The sequence below is a fragment of the Melanotaenia boesemani genome, chromosome 1, assembly GCF_017639745.1.
Source record: "Melanotaenia boesemani isolate fMelBoe1 chromosome 1, fMelBoe1.pri, whole genome shotgun sequence".
NCBI lineage: Eukaryota > Metazoa > Chordata > Actinopteri > Atheriniformes > Melanotaeniidae > Melanotaenia > Melanotaenia boesemani.
The window spans coordinates 15,323,233-15,341,905 of NC_055682.1; the positions used below are offsets into that span (position 1 = coordinate 15,323,233).

An 18,673-nucleotide genomic window follows, 5' to 3' on the forward strand; every position below is an offset into this window, starting at 1 on the left:
AGTACCAGAGGACCTCAGGATCCATGAGAGTTTCTAATTTAAAAGCAGGTCTGAAAAAATAGAAACTGTAACTGTAAACTAGAAATTCTCTTTTTTTTAGGAAGACCAGAGAGCAGGGCATTGCAACCATCTATTCTACTAGAAATAAGAACAGGCATCAGCACCTCAGTGCTGGTAACGAGAAAAGACTCTGGTGAAGTTTTGAAAGTAAATATGATGATAATAATCCTGTTTTTGTTGCATTTTTAACATGAGGAATAAAATCCATCTTAGACTCAAAAAGGACACCCAAATTTCTCATACATTGAGAGGGTTTAAAATTCTGCATTTTTAGATAAAAAGATCTCTCTCGTCTTCAGGACCAATGGTTAAAACTTCAGTTTTGTCCTGACTGAGCTGTGAGAAAAGCTCTGCCATCCATGACTTTATATCTAAAATACAGTTTAAGAGGACATTAACTGCGTCCAGGTCACCAGGAGACACGGCAATGTAAAGCTGCGTATCATCAGCATAGCTGTGAAAATAAACGTTGTGTCTCCCGATGACATCCCCAAGAGGAAACATGTACAGATTAAAAACGTATTGGGCCAAAAATTCCTCCTTGGGGAACCCCACATTTTATTTCATGGATTCTTAAAGGAGCAGGAGTCCATACTTCCATCCATACATAAAACCTTCAATCTGTGAGATAGGAGTAAAACCGGTTAAAAACAGTACCCGAGAGGCCCACCAGAAGTTTGTTTAATAAAATGTGGTAATTTATTGTATTAAAGGCAGTACTCAGATCCTGTAGAACCAGGAATAAAGGTTTTGTGCATCCAAATTATATTTGAGGTCATTAACAATCTCTAAAAGGGACGTCTCAGTATTGTGGTTTGTGTTAAAACCAGACTGACACTCTTCCAAGATATTGTGTCTATTTAAGAACTCATTTAACTACTTTTTCTATAATTTTACTTAAAAACAGTGATTTGGAGACAGGTCTGTATTTATTAAAAACAGCGGGGTCTAGATTCCTCTTCTGCCGGTTTTATGGCAGATGGGAAAACACCTGTCTGTCCTCTCCAGTGTTTCCTCAGGTAAAAACAATGGTTCAGATCTGTTGATCTGAACCACAACAATTTACTGAAATAAAAGATTGGCTCTAGTAGTATTGATTTTATTTCTGAAGTGGCCTGCAAAGCTCTCACATGCATCGTCTGATGGTGGCATGGAGGACTTGTTAAAATCAGCATTTATTAAAAGATCATGGTTTTAAAAATTAATCTGTGATTGTTCTTTTTGTTAGTATTGAGATTTGAGAAGTGAAGTGTGCTTGGCTGTTTGACTGTTATTGTAGATTTTGAGTCGTTTATGTAAAATGTATGTATTATTTTAAAATGTTGGCGGACCCCAGGAAGAATAGCTGCAGCCATGCAGTAGCTAATGGAGATCCTAAATAATAAATTAAGTTAGACTAAACTAAACCGTGCCAGATCTCTGGCGTGGAGAGTTTTTGCGGCGAGGAAAAAAAAAGAAAAACAATTTAACGTCTTGATGTCTGTGTTAATGTGGACTGTTGTCACGCAGAGTTAATCATCTACCAATCGTATGAGCTGCTTTGCTCACAAGCACATTACTAATAGATCAGAAGTTGACGGGCTTGGAAAAGGTGTAGTTAAGATCCAGCTGCAGTTTAGATCTAAGCTATATGATAGAGCAGAGACATTGGTGAAACATTAACGGTTAACAGTTAACAGTAACTGTAAACTGTTAACGTCAGTACCAGTTAACAGTAACTGTAAACTGTTAACGTCAGTACCAGTTTACAGTAACTGTAAACTGTTAACGTCAGTACCAGTTTACAGTAACTGTAAACTGTTAACGTCAGTACCAGTTTGTTGGTGCGGTGGAGGGTAAGATTGTAAAGCCTGATTATTACCTGTTATTTATGCCACATATTTTCGGACACATGCACTCTGTCTGTCTTCTGGTGGGAGTGTGCTCACCTGCGCGAGCGCGCACACCTGTCTTTAGACATCAGGGCAGAAGAGAATTATGAGGCCATAAACATGCACAATTTGAAATGACACGCCACCGTTTAAATGAAGTAGGCCAAATAACATCAGGGTGTTTAGTTTTTAAATTCTGTCTGTAAGTGTCTATGGCAGAAACAGCCTAACGCTGATGAAGTTAGCTTCTGATCTGTGATATAAATAGGGGGCGGTGTGGCTCAGTGGGTAGAGAGTGGTTGTCTTGTAGCCTGAGGGTTGCCAGTTTGATCCTCGGCCTGTTGAGCTCATGTTTAGGTGTCCTTGAGCAAAACATCGAACCACAAATTGCTCCTGATGGGTCATGGTTAGCGCCTTTCAAGGCAGCTTCTGCCATCAGTGTGTGAATGTGTGTGTTTGAATTGGTGAATGTAATGCATAATGTAAAGCTCTTTGGGGATCACTTTATCATTTACCAGTTATACAAAAAGGGCAAATCCACTGCTTTTTGGGGACTTAGACCACAGTAGACCAGGTCCTGCTGAAAGCCTACCACTTAAGATGTTCAAATCTGGACTTAATTATTCCACTGAGCACAAAGATTCATTAACATAGTTCAGTTTATATTTGTGAAGCCTTTCATTCTATTTGAGAAAATCCAAAAAAGGGGTAGTTTGATGTGGATGCAATGCACATTAGACTAGGTCCTCCTGAAAAACTATGAGACTTGGGATGTTCATATATTTACAGAATTATTCTGAATACTTCTCCAGAGCTGGTAGATTAATTGAAACACAGTGTTGGATATGTAAAACCTTTCTTCTATTAATAGAGATGTGCACAATGCCTATTTATTTATGCATTTTGTTTGTGTCTAGACAATACATATATATACATATATATATATATATATATATATATATATATATATATATATATATACCTTAACCAAATGAAAAAGATGACAGCTACAGGCAATAAAATGTGTAATATATACTTGGGCAGTGCTGTTCCATACCCTTTTCTACTTTCAAAATACCATCATACTTGTCAACGTAGCATCACATAAAGGTCACCACCCCAATCTATCATCCCCCTGAGGCCACATGGTATGGCGCTAACTAGGTGCAAATTGCAAAATACCATCTTAAACATCCACAACTACAAAGTTACAAAAAAAAAAAATAAAGATAAAAAAAAAAAAAAAAACCTTGCTTGTTGAACATGGATTTTAAAATTTGTTTATGGGTAATGGCATGAAATATTCCCCACCAGTCATTTTATGACATCTTCTTTTGTCAACAGTTCTTGGAATTACACAAATATGATAATCAACAATCTGATACATATCTACCCCATTTTTAATTCATTATTTAGAAAAAGGATAACCTTGGAAAATTATTAATTGAAGATTTATTCATTCCTTTTCATTTGTTTACTTATTTGCTAAGAAACTGTCACAGTGGGGTGGAGGTGAGGACCCAATAGCAGGACTCAGAGGCAGGAGGTAGACAGGTGCAGGAACAAAGTTTATTGAGAACCAAAAAACTCAAGAAACATGACATGACACAAGTAATGCAGCACATGAAGAGCACAATGGATTGGCAATGTGAAAGAGGAAACCATGGACTATATGTACACAGAAGGACTAAGGATAAACAGGCGAAAAAACCAAGACCATAATATAAAAACACATACAGTTTGTATTATCCTAATGTTTTAAGGCTTTATTTTTTTTTTTTTTTTTACAAAACACTTTTATGGCTTGTATTTAAGGGCATAAATAATCAACCTAAGATCACTTTAATTGGAAGACTTTTTGGACTTCTACCACCACCACCCCTTTCAATATCTTACTCAGTTAATTCATGAGGTAGATGGGTGTTAGCTCTGGGTTTCAGTTTTTGCCATAAATATACAAAAACATATATTGAACAAATCTTAAAGGCATACTGGCATTATTATAAAATACCATTATCTGATAACCAAGGGGAGAGAAAAGTTTGATTGTCATGGGGCGATTAAAAAGAAAAAAGAAAGATTAATAATTAAAGATGATATAAAAAAGGGAAAGAAGAGAAGCCAGTTGTAAAAATACATTTACACTGTAGGATAGATTTATTTTGGTTGCCTGGGTGACTGCAACTGATCAGTCACACCGTCAACGGAGTAGAGAAGCCTCTGATGTGCAAAGAGTACTGGATAAGCACTCAATTATACATCTGTCCAAATATTCCTGCATCTCCATTCTCATGCTCCCTTCTCTGCTTTGTTTCTTTATATCTCATCTGTTATGGTCCCACCCTTACTGTAACCTCTCAAATTTACTGTTCTTTCAACCAAACCTTAAAGAGAGCTACTTTGAGATCAAAGGTTGACAGACTGAAAGAAAGCAAGTTGTAATGCAGTGTAAGCAGTATTGGTATATTTCTATTAAGTTACTTAAGTTTTTCATACTTAATACTGAATATACTGTTTTAGGCTTCATTATTAACTACTGATTGACACGTGATTAATTGAATACTAATATCACCTAAGCTTTCACAACTCATCCTGAGGAGGACACTCTATTCCAAAATTCACGGCAATCCATACATTGTTTGATTCCTTAGATTTACGGAAAAAGTTAAAGTGAATGTAGAAAATGGATCATTCCTATTAAGACTGATTGCATGGTGACTATAAATGTGTTTGTTTAAAAAAAAAAATTTAAAAAGTAGGGGTCTTGATCAGCTATTTTAGTAGATGGTAGACAGATGCAAGTCAGTTTCAGAACAGTATGAGGAAAAAAAGAAGGATCTCACTGCAAAGAAAGAAAAAAAAAGTGTGATGCAAGGAAATAAAACACTGGACATCTCACATAAACTTAAACAGTAACATCCTACTGTTTAAAAAAATGTGTGTGTTTCAGAGTGCAAATGGCTTCATTCAGATAAAGGCACATCAGTGAAAGCCTCCATCAGGTAAATTATTCGTATTAAAACAGCAGCTGCTAAAAAGGCACTTTTGAGCAGTGAGCAGGTATTTGAAGCTGCTTGTGCCGAATCCCAAGAACCTCGATGTAGAATACTGCAGTTGTGCATAAAGCTGTATTTAGGCTATCCCTTAACCAATGCCCAGAAAGAGAAACGTTTCCAGTGGACTGAGAAATAACATGTCGAATAATTTTTAATCAGCTTTTCTCTCTAATGAATCTCATGCTTCACTTGATTGTCCAGATCAATGATCCCCGACCCTGGTCTTCGAAGGCCACAGGTTTTAGATTTTTCTCTGCTGCAACACACCTGACTCAAATTAATGGGTCATTAACAGACTTGTGCAGAGCTTGACATCAAGCTGTTGGATATCCGTTTCATTTGAATGCTAGCACCACTGAAGCTTTTATAACTCATCCTGAGGGCCTACTCCAAAATTAATGGCAATCCACACGATGTTAATGTGGACACTTTATTCCTAACAACAGTTACAGAAAAAGTAAAGTTAAGAAAAATGAATGGACTACATATTGAATGTATTCTGTATCAACATGACGACCTTGAAAATTTCTTTTTCTCCCTTTGCATAAATATTGTTTTAGTGATAACTTAATGTTTAAATGCAGACATGTTTATGACTGTTTGCTGAATTTTACAAGGTGATTTTGTCACAATAGTTGTGAACCAACATTCTGGCATCATTACTCCTTCATTTATCTCTGGTTGAGGAAATGTTTGCATTTACGTGTACTACTGGTTAAAAAAAAAGCAATGTGTATTCTTTACAATATTTTAGTGGCAATGTTGCATATTACAACAAACTCAATGGCTCCATCTCATTTTCCCCTGCCTAACCTGTGACTATGAGGGCTTCTAAAAACATTGATGTTACAAAAAAATTTTGATATTTTTTATGAATTTTCACAATAATGTAGACATTATTAAGATTGCATTGCAGCCAATAGTAGACCCCCTGAAACATCACTCTTAGGAACATTAATGTGCAATGGAAAGTATGACTAAATACTGTCACAAACATACTGAGGAGGGGGTTTAATCAAACAAGGGAGCAAAAGTTTCCCGTTCAGTTATATGGAACCTTGCTTGAGACTGTGACTCAGGTCTCAGTGTCATTTCAGAGTAGAGTCTATTAGCTTTACCCAGAGATGCTGGCATGCTAGTGCCATGAGTGCATATCCACCTTACCGAGTTAATTGGACAGCTGCTCAGCATCAAGATTCATACACACACACACACCTACCTCCTTGAGTCTGATGGCTGCTTTATTGTGACAAATATGGGAGCAATTTATTGGTCTCCCTGGACAGTAAATAGAAGGTTACTTTCAGCACCAGAGCTTTAATTGCATTGTCAGGAAAAGGTAATGTCTACCCATGGAAGCTCTGATGTGCATTCGTAAACTCCCATGAATATACACATTCACACACCACCTACAGTTTCTGTGCACATACTATTAATGTTTGAATGAATGTAGACACAAATACACCCACAATTACAGTGCATTAAAGGGAATCTATTTTGTCAAAGTTTCTCTTTCTATTGATTTTCTCCTCTCATTGGCTTAAACTAGGGCTACTCAATTCGGTCCTTCAAGGGCCGCAATATGGCAGATTTTCCATGTATCCCTGCTCCAACACACCTGACTCAAATAAATGCGTTATTCCAAAGAACTTGATAGGCTGTTGGATCCATTTAATTTGATTCTTGTGTGTTGAAGCAGGAATACATTGAAAACCTGCTAGATTGTGGCCCTAGTAGGACCAAATTGAGTAGCCCTGACTTAAACTAACATGGTAAATAGTTAAAACACAGCTTCACTCTGATAACACTACCAAGGCATCAAGTGGAGAACTCAAGTTACCTCGTCTTTGGACACATCCACCTTAATAAGTTAAGCTGCTGTTAGGAAAATATGAGGCCCCCCTGTGTAGTTAAACTGATGGAACTTGGTGACACCAGTGAGCCGGGTAATAATTGTCAAGGACACGTGTGCCGTAGCATTATGGATGTCATACACAAAGATCTCTGCAAAAGACAAGTGAACACAACTACTTTTGAAAATTCAGCATTTGAAAATGTAAGTATGGATTTAAAAAAAAGAAAACCAAACTAATTAAGTAAATTATCACTTTCTTTCTAGCAAAAAATGCCCCAAAAAGCTGTGTATCTAGCTATTCTATTCTATTCTACAGTCATTTAGCAGACGCTTTTATCCAAAGCGACTTACATTTGAGAGTAAGAACAACACAAGCATGAATTCAAACAAGATGGGACGTCATAATTAAGTGATAGTCAGACCGCTTTGCGTCCAGTTGGACCCAGGTGCTGTCATGTAGTGCTAGAGGCAGTGCATATATTTTTTTATTATTTTTTTTTTATGTCTAATTGGTAAAGTTATTCAAGATCAAAGCCAGTTTTGTAGAGTGATTTTACATTTTGTATGTCAGCAAGTCTTTTTGTTTCTGGACTTTACCAACACTTAGGCAGTCGTGTACAAAGGATTTCTAAAATACTTTAAATACTTTCACTTTTAATTTGCAAAGACAATCATAAATCACTGAAAGCCAAATGTGCCCAAACCCTCAACTTCTTCTTGAGAAAGATTTTCCTGGCTCCTGCCTGTGTGTGTGTGTGGGTGCATGCACACACACACACACAGGCAGGTGCTGCACTGTCCCTGTTAGGTTCCATCTTTTTCAGCCCATAAACGTAACGTTTCCAAGGAATGTTATTACAAAGATTCCCTGTTTGTGCACTGCTACAGAACAGGCACGTCATAATTTTTATTTAAATCTTTTTAACTCATCTCTTCTTGGTGGATTTATATTCTATAAGATCTTGTGATCGTTTGAAAATCTAAGTTACTAAAAGGGGTGAAAACCAGTAAAGCAAATGCTAAATGAAGATGACATAATGAGTGCCAGGCAGAAGTGAGAAGTCTAATGCATAACTCTCTAATTGGTGTCTGATTTGGCATGGGGGTGGAAGACCACCAGAAGGATAAAGCACAACTGGGGATAGAAGCAATAAATAGGAGGGAGCAGATGGTCTACTCCAGAGGACAGACACCCAAACACATGAAACAAACTGGACACCAGGAAAGATAGAAGTTGGTACTGGTGTGTCCATATGTGTGAGTCGCAGAGTATGCAATCTTATTAGTAACTCTGATAGCTCTTTAATATTTCTCAATAGCAAGTAATCCTGACAACAACAAATATTATTTCTGAGTTCTTTTGAGCTCTATTTAATCAGTTATGATCAAGTAACGTACAGAAATTAAGGAATTATGTGTTTTGTCTTCTTAATTTTTCTCCCAAACTGAAAGATTTAGAGTGTTTTGTTCTATGATGTAAAATATAGATACAGAGAAAATACTGAGATTAAGCGCAACAAAGAAGTGCAGTTTTGTAATTAACCTGATTCCAACCATTTTGTGGTTATCTATTTGAAAGATCAGTGGGAAAAAAGTTTTAATACTGTAATTTTATTTCAAATCACATGAAAGGGCAGAATGGCTCGACAAAGGACACAGAAGTGTAGAATATTTGGCAAAACTTTAGGATACCTGACTCAGCTGGGCAGAAAGTGTAAACACTACATTGGACAATGAAGCATCTTAAGACTATAATTTAGTTCATTTCACCTCCAACTACAAACCCATTGTTCAGAGGAAGCTAGATGTTCCAATCAATCGCCTCCTTGAACAATAGTTCTTAAATGTCTGGGAAATAAGAAGATTAGTTGCATATTTGGGGTTTACTGCTCCATTCTTGTATCATATGTCAAAGCTGCTGGGTCTTCTTTGTTATTTTTCATGAGAATGGTTCTGTCGAAAATATTACCCAAAGATTGTTTTTGCAAGCAGGGCAGAAAAACCTGTAGATATATTAAGGATATTAAACCTATCAAGGTGTTCTACCAGTCGTCTACTGGTCATCTTCACTGAATAAATAAATAATTACTGTCAAGTTAACATTGTGTTGTAAAGAGAAAGATGGCATAATATCAACCATGTTCCTTTTCCTAACCATCCAAGCAGGTTGACTGTAGTCTGTAAGATATGACTTCAGAGAAGTCTCAGGGTGTGTCCCAAACCGCGCACTTCTATACTTCAAACACTACATTTAAGTGCTTAGTGCGCTGACACAGAAATTTTAGTAAAAACTCAGTGCACTGAAAGTACCCGGATGTTGCCCTAAACTCAGCCAAAAATCTAGTGCGAAACGATGGACACTACACTCACTAAACGGACGCCATCTTGCTGACGTAGCGGAAAGGGAGGGATTTTCAACCTGTTTTTCAGAGCTGGCAGCCACCGACTCAGCGGTACCGAAGCATGCGGAGGGTATTTTCTACTGTTGTAAGTATGAAGTTATTTGATCAAAATTCTAATATAAACTGCCACATGTTTCTTATCTCTTACATCCCTGATGACAGTTATGGATCTGTTCATTTGTTGGAGGCTGCAGTAGAGTTAGTAACGTAAATGTTAGCAGTTTTACAGCCGATTTCGCGGATGTAGATGGGCTATAAGTGTTAAAAATGATTAATGCTATAGGTTCCGTATGTTTATTCATGATTGTTGAACCTCCAGATTAAGCACTGCGGGGTCTCTGGCGTAAACGAAATGGTCCTTGATCTGAAAACTGATTAGGAAACACTGCTGGTTTAGAGAACCGGCCCGTTTCCATGGTACCGCTGACGAAGCCGTAGCTGATTGTACGTCACTTTAGATAAGCGTCTGCAAAGTACCCATAAAGTACATAATAATGTTTGCTTTTATATAACCTGCCATTCTGTGTTCACCGTAGCTCACTGTGGCATCAAACTACCGAGCCAGCAGTGGCACTGAGGCATTTACCACCTGCAGGCTAGGACGTTGCTGTGGAGAAGAGGAGGCGGCAAGATAGAAATGTTCTAATAAAACTTTTACATAAAATGTTTTCTGCATCCCTGTTTTAGCGTCTTCATTACTGCATTTCATATTTAAATGATGATTTCTAGTATAATCGGTTTCCTGTTGCCAGACAGATATCTTTGCCTATTTAAAAGCTGTTTTTAGTGTTTTAAATTGCAGTTTATACTAACAGGTATGGGGGAGACATGCAAAGACACATGAATGTGTGCTGATGGTTTCTATTGTTATCTACTGAGATAGATTAATACAGTGGAGGCCACGGTTCTTTGTTTCACTAATGAGGCCTTTTAAAAGGCATTTAATAGCATAAAAGTATGATGACATGCAAACACGTATGTTAATGTGATTTTGGATTTTGGAAGAAAAAAAATATAAACAGAGCGGCGCTGCTAAGCGGGTACGTCACTACCGGTAAGTGCAAAACGTTAGTGCTCAATTTGGATCAGGACTTACCCACGATAGTGTGCACTACAGAAGGTAGTGCTTAGTGCACACTACGCACTACCTTCCAGTGCACTCATGTAAGTGCGCGGTTTGAGACACACTCTCAGTCTTAGTGTATGCTAGCTTGAAGAACAATGTGCAGACAGCTAATTATATCATTAAATAATAACTATTTATGTATGCCGAGACCTTAATTTTGTTGTGCTATAAATGATATGACAAAGAGAAGAGTGTGTATTTACAGGCAGCACTCCCTGATCAATCAGCTTAATAAAAGAAAATCTGAAATTTGTTTTGCTTTAGTTACGAGTGATTACCTTCAAACCAAATTCTTTAGTTATCAAAACTTGCTCTAGGATGTGACAAATAGTCACTTTGTGGACTATTATTATCTTTTGTTATTATTTTCTGCTCGAATGTAAAAGTTATTCTTTTAAAAAAAAACGTGCTTTCTTAAATTTATCGTCGTAGCATGAGCATTTGTTGGTTCTAAAAATGCTCTTGCAGCCACCAGCAAAATTTTCTCCCTTGCCCCCTAACCCTTCTTACCGGCAACTCTAAGACCAGGACAAATATATACAAGTAGTACAATGTTTTGTTTTATGTTTTTATTTATTTATTTATTTACTTATTCATTATTCCTTTAGAATGTCAGTGGGTTGGATAAAACAGCTTGAAGGTAATTTTACACATCACTGATACAAAACATGGTTTAGCTGTTTCATAGGGAATTAGTCAAGCTGTGACATTAGCAGTGAAAATTGGATTGGGAAGGTTGTATTTTAATTTAATGTGTCAGGTTATAAGACCTTGCAGAATGACAGGGACAAAAAAGACAAAAGAATGGAGACCTCAAGAAAAACTAGTGGAGGTGCAGTGCATAGGATATTTTGACATGTGTTAATCAATGTTAATGTGTTTTCAGAAGATTATAGACATTCTTGCCTTAAATAGAATTCTTATTCTAATCTTACAAGTTAAATCAGCTGCAGTTCTTGATGTTAGTGATGTTAGCAGCTGATTAAGAAAATAAGAAGTTGATAGATTCCTGCAAAGGCCGTCTTGTGTAGCGAGCAACAACACCTCCAACTGAAAAGCTTATACAAGTCAATTGCTCATACACTTCAATATGACCCGTAACAGCATCCTCATTTCATAACAGCATATTTCTCTTCTACTATAAATAGTAAATGAGAAATATGATTCATATTAGTTTTTTTCCTTCAGTTTGAAGCAGATGTATTAGTGTTTCCTTCATAAATTTATAGGGAGACAGATAGGAAGGGGGTTCAGATGGAGCTGTAATATATATGTTTAAGTATGTTTTCAACCTGTTCAAGACACACATAACAGCTGTTTTATGATCTGTTTATTATACAAGAATACTTTACTAAACACTTTATTTATTTTCTGATAGGATTTAGGTAATAGCATCACTTGGTTGGGGTCAGTTAGGGGATTTCTACAAAAATGAACAAAATGCTGGCCTGACTGATTACCCACATGAAAATTAAAAATTCCACAGATTCATCAGTCCTAATGCTACTTACAGCCCTCCTTGTCACTACACAACATTACACAAAGGGCTTTAAGTTGCCGTTAGACATACAATTATTTGGTATGAAGCAAATTACTAGTTATAGAGATTACATTTATATACAAGTGTGATAATTCTCCAAGAAAAAAGAGAATCAAATAAAACCTTTACATATGGATGCATAATGTTCATCTCTTTTGCATCTGATGGGAAACACTAATATTCCAGAGGATTTAGATATGGCAAAGCTTTAATAAAACTAAATAATGAGAGGATGTTCAGATTTTTTTTACAGTAAATCTTTGATGTTTTTGAATTCTACTAATTCAATAGTCCTTGCAGAAAGAAAACTATGGAGAAGATGTCATTTTAAAGGCTCTGCTTCCTGTTCCTTCTGCTGCCACCTACTTAAGCATGCATGGTCAAGCAGCAGCAGTGTCTGCTCATTTGTCTCATTAGTGGAGAAGACAGAAAGAAGCATGACTGTCCTGAAATACCTGCCCTTGCCCAAAACTCAGGGTGGAAAAATTTAAGGACGGCCATAGTGAAATCCTGCCTCTGGTTGATTTTCAGTATCAGACATTAACAAATGGAGTAGGAAAGAGCTGTGAGGTTTTTTTTTGTTTTGTTTTTTTCTTTTTCATTGTCATTTTACATAAAGAAGAAATACATTGAAAGAAGTCAATAGCCTTTTATAGTTTTATCCCTCAATATTTCATTATTTCAGTGCCAAGTGTAAAAGGTGTAAAAAATAAACTTTACATTTAAAAAACATACAAACTTTGATGAGCACTAGTTTTTCTCAAGTGGTGATTGGGCATAGCAGATACATTTAAATAAGACTATATTTCAGTATATCTACATTTTTCTTAAAGTTTGCTTTTGGTGACTGTTAAACATTATATTTTGTAAACCAAACTTGTAATAACATGAAAACATAAAAAAACACAGAAAATTAAACAAGAAATATGTATGTCATTGGCATTTTAGTTATAACGATCTTGATGTAACTAACCTTGAAGATCTGTATCTATTGTGAGTTTTAAATGAAATCTCTCATGCAGAAACAATTCAGAAGAACAATTCTGTACCTACCAGGTGCCCTCAAATGTTAATCTGTAAACTTTGAAGTCAAGGTGAGAAGTAAATGTGTGTGCACAGATGTAATAAATAGGATGCAGGTTTTTCTTTGAAGATACTCCAGATGTCTTTTTATATCAATCTTACATTGGTTTAGAGGTATCCTTCTTTCAAGTCGAAACCTCATAGCAAAAAGGCCATGGCTTCAGCATTCATTATAAATGGCTCTTGAGAAAATTCTCATGAATAAAAGAGTGGCTTATACTTGAGGAGTAACTTTTAACTTTATGGTTGACTCACAATGTTTTTTTTTTTTTTTTACTTCCTCCTGTGTCCTAGTAGCACAATTGACTACGTAATAATAAATTGGATGGATGGATGGATGAATGGATGGATGGATAGATAGATAGATATCTAAGTGGTTCTTTACAGTCCTGGAATTAAATACAATTTGCATTATTCATTAAAAAATATATACCTATGAATAAAGCATTACAAATTAAAAAAATTACAGAATGTGTGCACAAATAATTAAAAAAATATTCTTTTTTATTTCAGCAACTACATCCCAGGATCTATGTCTAGGCGGTAAATCATAGCAGTAAATGTCTCCTAGACCTATTTTATGAGTAACATATAAGTATATCATTATCTGCAAACTAGCTAAGAGTGAGATACTGCACTCCTCTCTTTAGATGAGAGGTACTCTGAATGAACTTCAGCATAACTCTGAGCATGTGTACATTCAGGGATCTGTTGTTATATGTGATAAAGCAGTTGGCACTTCTCCAATACATGCTTGAACAACTACGTGACCAAAGAACCTGTTATTTTCCTGCTCTCTATAAACTTCTAATAGATCCTGTTAAAATACAAGCGTAATACTATTCATTACTATTTTGAGGTAACATAGATAAAACTTTTAAAAGTGAACCAAAAAGGTAGTTCATTATCCTTGATTTTGTACATGTTGGATTTCCCACAATATCCTACAATTAAATAAATTAGATTTTGACTACATGCTAACGTCTATTCTGAAACGGTGCTGGTCCCAAATATCGTGTCATTCACGTTTCCACCAACAAAAAAGTATGCCTAAAGTTTGATATCATTTATTTATTTTTTACAAACATGCTTTCACATCATTCAGGGTTAATGCCTGAAAATATTTCCAAACACTGCTGCTGGTGCTTAACTGATTCAGAGACACAAGATCACATTATGCCTTTTCTAGCTTCTCTTTATTGACTGCCAGTCAGATTTTAGATTTTTAGATTTCACTGATCACTTTTAAAGCGCTACATGGTATGCTGCGTAGCTGGAGCCCCATGAGGCAGAGCCTTGCTTCAGATTCTCAGGCGTGGCTCTGCGGGCATTTTCAAAGACTGGCTTAATACTAAAAGAAAATGGGCTTTTCTGTCAGGACCCCTTGGCTTTGAAACACTCACCCTGCAGATAGTTACGTATTTAGAAGAATGTCTTTGTTATAAAGTCATATTTGGATGAAGCTTTACCACCTAAATTGTCTGTTAATTAAGTTTATCAACATGTCCAACATGGAGGACAAAATTGTCAATGATAATGTTTCTCCTTGCCTTTTGTTTTGAGGGACAGCATTAATGTAACAACACAAAAATCCTTCTATACATGCAAACATTGGCAAGGAACAATTTTGAAGCACAAAAAGTGCAGTAGTTTTACAGCTTTAAAGCCTTTGTATGTAAAATGCTACATATTACACTGTGGATAAATGTAGCCATTAGATATTGTGGAGGGAAACTGTGCTGCATGTGCTCTCCACATAACAAAGTGGAAAGAGCCTAGTTCTTTCCACTTTGAATGATTTTCTTATTTTAACTGACATATAGTCATTCAAAATGGAATCTGTAAAGATTCAAGTTGTAAAAGATATTAATAATGAGTTTCTGCTAAAAAATTTTTAACTTAATTTCAAATTTCCACTTAGTTTTATACTTGCATGTTCTTCATTTATCAAGTTTGATGTTCGAAGTCAAGTTGCTTAAAATCTATCAATTCATTTTGTAATTTTCTGCAACTTCACTTTAAATTAAATACCAAGTCACAAACTGCTGAAGAAAACCTGTCAAAATTACACACAAAAAAAAACACAATAAAAATATATAATAAATAAAAACAAAAGATTATTCAATTTCCCTTAATCAACAAAATATGCATTTATAATAACAATCAAAACTTGATGTTTGCACAGGATCCCTAGAAACACAGAACACCTTCCTGGTCCTCCCTGCCTTTTCTTCTTCATTTGATGAAAAAGAAAAAAAAAAAAAAAAAAAAAAGAAAGAAAGAAACTTGCCATTGAAGTTATCAGTTACTTTTTGCTAAATCTTTGATTTGCACAGGCATAAAGAACTCCGTCAAACGAGTCGAATAAATCCCTGCTCTATGTATAACCGAGAGGATGATTTTTTTTTTTTTTTATAGCAGCTAAAAGACCAGCCACAACAATAAATGTAACATCATTTACAAAATACCATGTCATTCATGCAATAAAACATGCATAAGAGAAACAGGACGCCCTTTAACATATGAAAAAAAATAACATCAAAAGGAACATGGTCTGTGATCTGTTGCGTATGTCCCACTTTTACCGTTTCCAGTATGTCGTCAACGTACCACTTCCATAACACTGGTCGGCAGTGCTTAGGTGCAGCTGTTATGGCTTTTTTCTCAAGATCTTCATAAAAAAGCCGCACAATGGCTGGCAAGGGGTCCCCATACGAGAATGCAATAGAGAAACTAAAAATAGACAAAAGACAAAAGAAAGAACAGGCACTACAGGAAAACATGAAATCAGCAATAATTGACCAATGCAAACGGGAAAATCTCATGATGGACTGGGAAAAGGCCAAAATCATCCACACGGAGAACAATCAACACCAGCGTTGGATCATGGAAGCAGTGGAGATCAGAAAGAGAACCCACACAGCCATTAACTGGGATGAGGAGGCTTTCCTGCTTTCCCACACCTGGCACAACATCCTCCAACAGCAAGCCATCAGCAGGGGTCGGCATCTACCGGCTGTTCGGATGAGTTGGCTTTACAGGTCGTCGCCGCCTCAATGAACATCAGCTGATTTATACACGCTACACGTGACACCTCTGATGAAGACGGTAGACTACCGTTGAAACAGGCTTATGCTAAAACTGTCTGATAACGTAAGAACTAAATCAGCTATACAAAATTATAGACACTACAAACTTTATCGGATTATAACCTAAAATCTTTAAGTGTGTAATTCACTTCCAATTCAAAGTTTAGAAAAAAGCCACATAGCTCTGCAACTTCTCTGTTACTGTGATTGAGTTTTTTTTAATCTGGTTAAGAAAAAAAAAAAAAACATTTTGCATTCTTCTTTGATATACAAATTAAAGTGATCATGACTTTAATTAGCCATGTTTTTGCTTTGTTTTGGATTCATCAACAATAAAATTACCTGTTTGTGGCTTGTTTAGAATAAACAAATTATCATCATGGTTACTATGCACTGAATGCTCCATGCATGCTCAGGATGGGCGCTTGAATCGAAGACAAAATTAAATGCAATATCTTAGTTTCCTTAGATAGGCTATTTTTTTATGTATATATTTTATTTTTCAACTTGTTTGAATTAAACCACAGTGAATTGGCTTGAATTGATAAAGTTTGTAAAGTGCCTTGAGAGCAACACTCATATAATCAACACCTAATTCAATGGCATGCATTCACATAGTGACTGAAAATGTTAAAAAAAAAAAAACACACCAAAAAAAAACAAAGACAAAAGACTCCTGTAGCCACCAGACTACAGGGTGCCATTATTTTACAATAAATGTCCAGTCAAGTTCTTCTACAGAGATAAGGCAATCACCAGGTAACAAACAAACAAACAAATAAATAAATAAATAAGTAAATAAACTCTAACTGTTACCTCTACAACTGCCAATTATTTGAGGGGTTTAAAGGTTAGAATACATGAATACATATTAAAGAACTGGTCCAACCATATGGTGGAATCAGTGTAATTGCCTTCAATTTATGTGAATTTTATTTGGCATCAAAAAATGATACTGACTACAATCTAAGAAAATTTTCTGTAAAAAAGAAAAAAGAAACAGAAAACAGAAAAATCTGTGCTTCCACACTACATACCCTGTTCCATTCATACATGTTTGTTATTTTGAAAACAAAAAATTGTCTATTTTCAAATGAAAAAATGAGGGAATATTTGACCCAAATTAAAATACTTGAATTGATAAAAAAAAAAAAGCAACTGATTTTAGTTTATCTAGGAATCAGTTACTTGACGTTCGTATCCAGCATCATTTTAACTCCCAGTTAAACACATAAAGTCTTCTTCTTCACGCATAGCAGTCTAGACATGTGGGCGCATTGCTGCTACTTACCATTCAGTGGTAAAACACCTGGAATGAATAGTGGTAGATGTGACTTTCTGTAGTGTCCACTGCACTCATGGTTCCAACTTGAACATTCAAACAGAACTAAACATGTCAACAATATTGTCTAAATAAGACAGTATAACATAATAACAATGTAACATAACACTGACAATAAAGCACATAATTCAAATTTAGAGGGTAACAATTACAAAAGTTTCAATTAGCAATATATATGGACTACCCATGAGTCCAGATCTATAATCTATATATATGGACCGGACTATCCATTTAATGAAGAGCAAGGGAGATGGTGTCTGTTTTTTACCTGGAGCACCTCATGATCAGATCGGCCTTATTATCTTCCGCGTGAGTTCACATCGGTTGTCATGACAGTAGTGTATGTTTCGCCACACGTTGACACCAACGTGGCCATGGAAAAACTGTTTGAAGCTATCGACAGGGCAGAGACTTAATGGCCGGAGGCTGCGGTTAACCACTCCAACCTGAGGAAAGTCCTGCCGAGATACCACCAACACATCAGCTGTTCTATGTGTGGCAAGAACACACTCGGTCATCTTTAGACCCCTTATGCAAACACGTATAAGGTCCTCCCTCGCTCTCCTTTTGGGAAATCTGATCACGCCTCAGTTCTGTTGCTGCCTTCCTATAGACAGAAATTGAAGTGTCACGCACCAGTGAAGCGGACCATTTAGCAGTGGTCCGTCGAATCGAGTTGTACCTTTAAATAATAGCATCTTCTTATTGCTTATTATATATTTTACTGTATAACTTAATTGTGTTATTTTTGCTTTTGTGTCCTACTATTTTTATTGTGGTTTATATTCTTTTTAGCATTGTTAGGAGAGCCTGGGATTTAAGAATTTCACTGCCAATGTTGTAAATGTTGTGCAAAAACAATAAATTCATTCATTCATAAATCTGGAGAAAAGTGTGTCATTAGGATAGTAAAGCTATGTTAAATTTAATTGTAGAACTTTGAGAGTAGATGAGTAGAGACTTCAGATATTTATAAGTTTGAGAAGAAGTTCTTGTTCCCAAGACACAATGCACCTTTCATTTTTTGTTTGTTTTGTTTTTCATTTTAAATGGTATCACTAATTACAGTGCATTACTTTTCATTACAGTGCATTGTGTATATGATTTGGTTAAAAAAGGAAAAAAAAAGACAACATGACATAAAAAAGGAGAATAGAAGAGAGAAGGAAGGAAGAAGATGCTTCAGAAAAAGAAATTAAATTCAAGACAGAATCTTGCAAATCTCAAGTGTTAACATTATGTATAGCAG

At 35.9% G+C, this 18,673-nt stretch overlaps 1 long non-coding RNA gene across 1 annotated transcript; it reads right to left on the bottom strand.

The window, feature by feature from the left end:
- Positions 1-329: 329 nt before the first annotated feature.
- Positions 330-12,809, bottom strand: LOC121644122. The gene is made up of 3 exons (XR_006011227.1): positions 12,798-12,809; positions 1,531-1,532; positions 330-391 (listed from the first exon to the last, which is right to left on the bottom strand). It is a non-coding gene; the product is annotated as an uncharacterized LOC121644122 (long non-coding RNA).
- Positions 12,810-18,673: the final 5,864 nt, after the last annotated feature.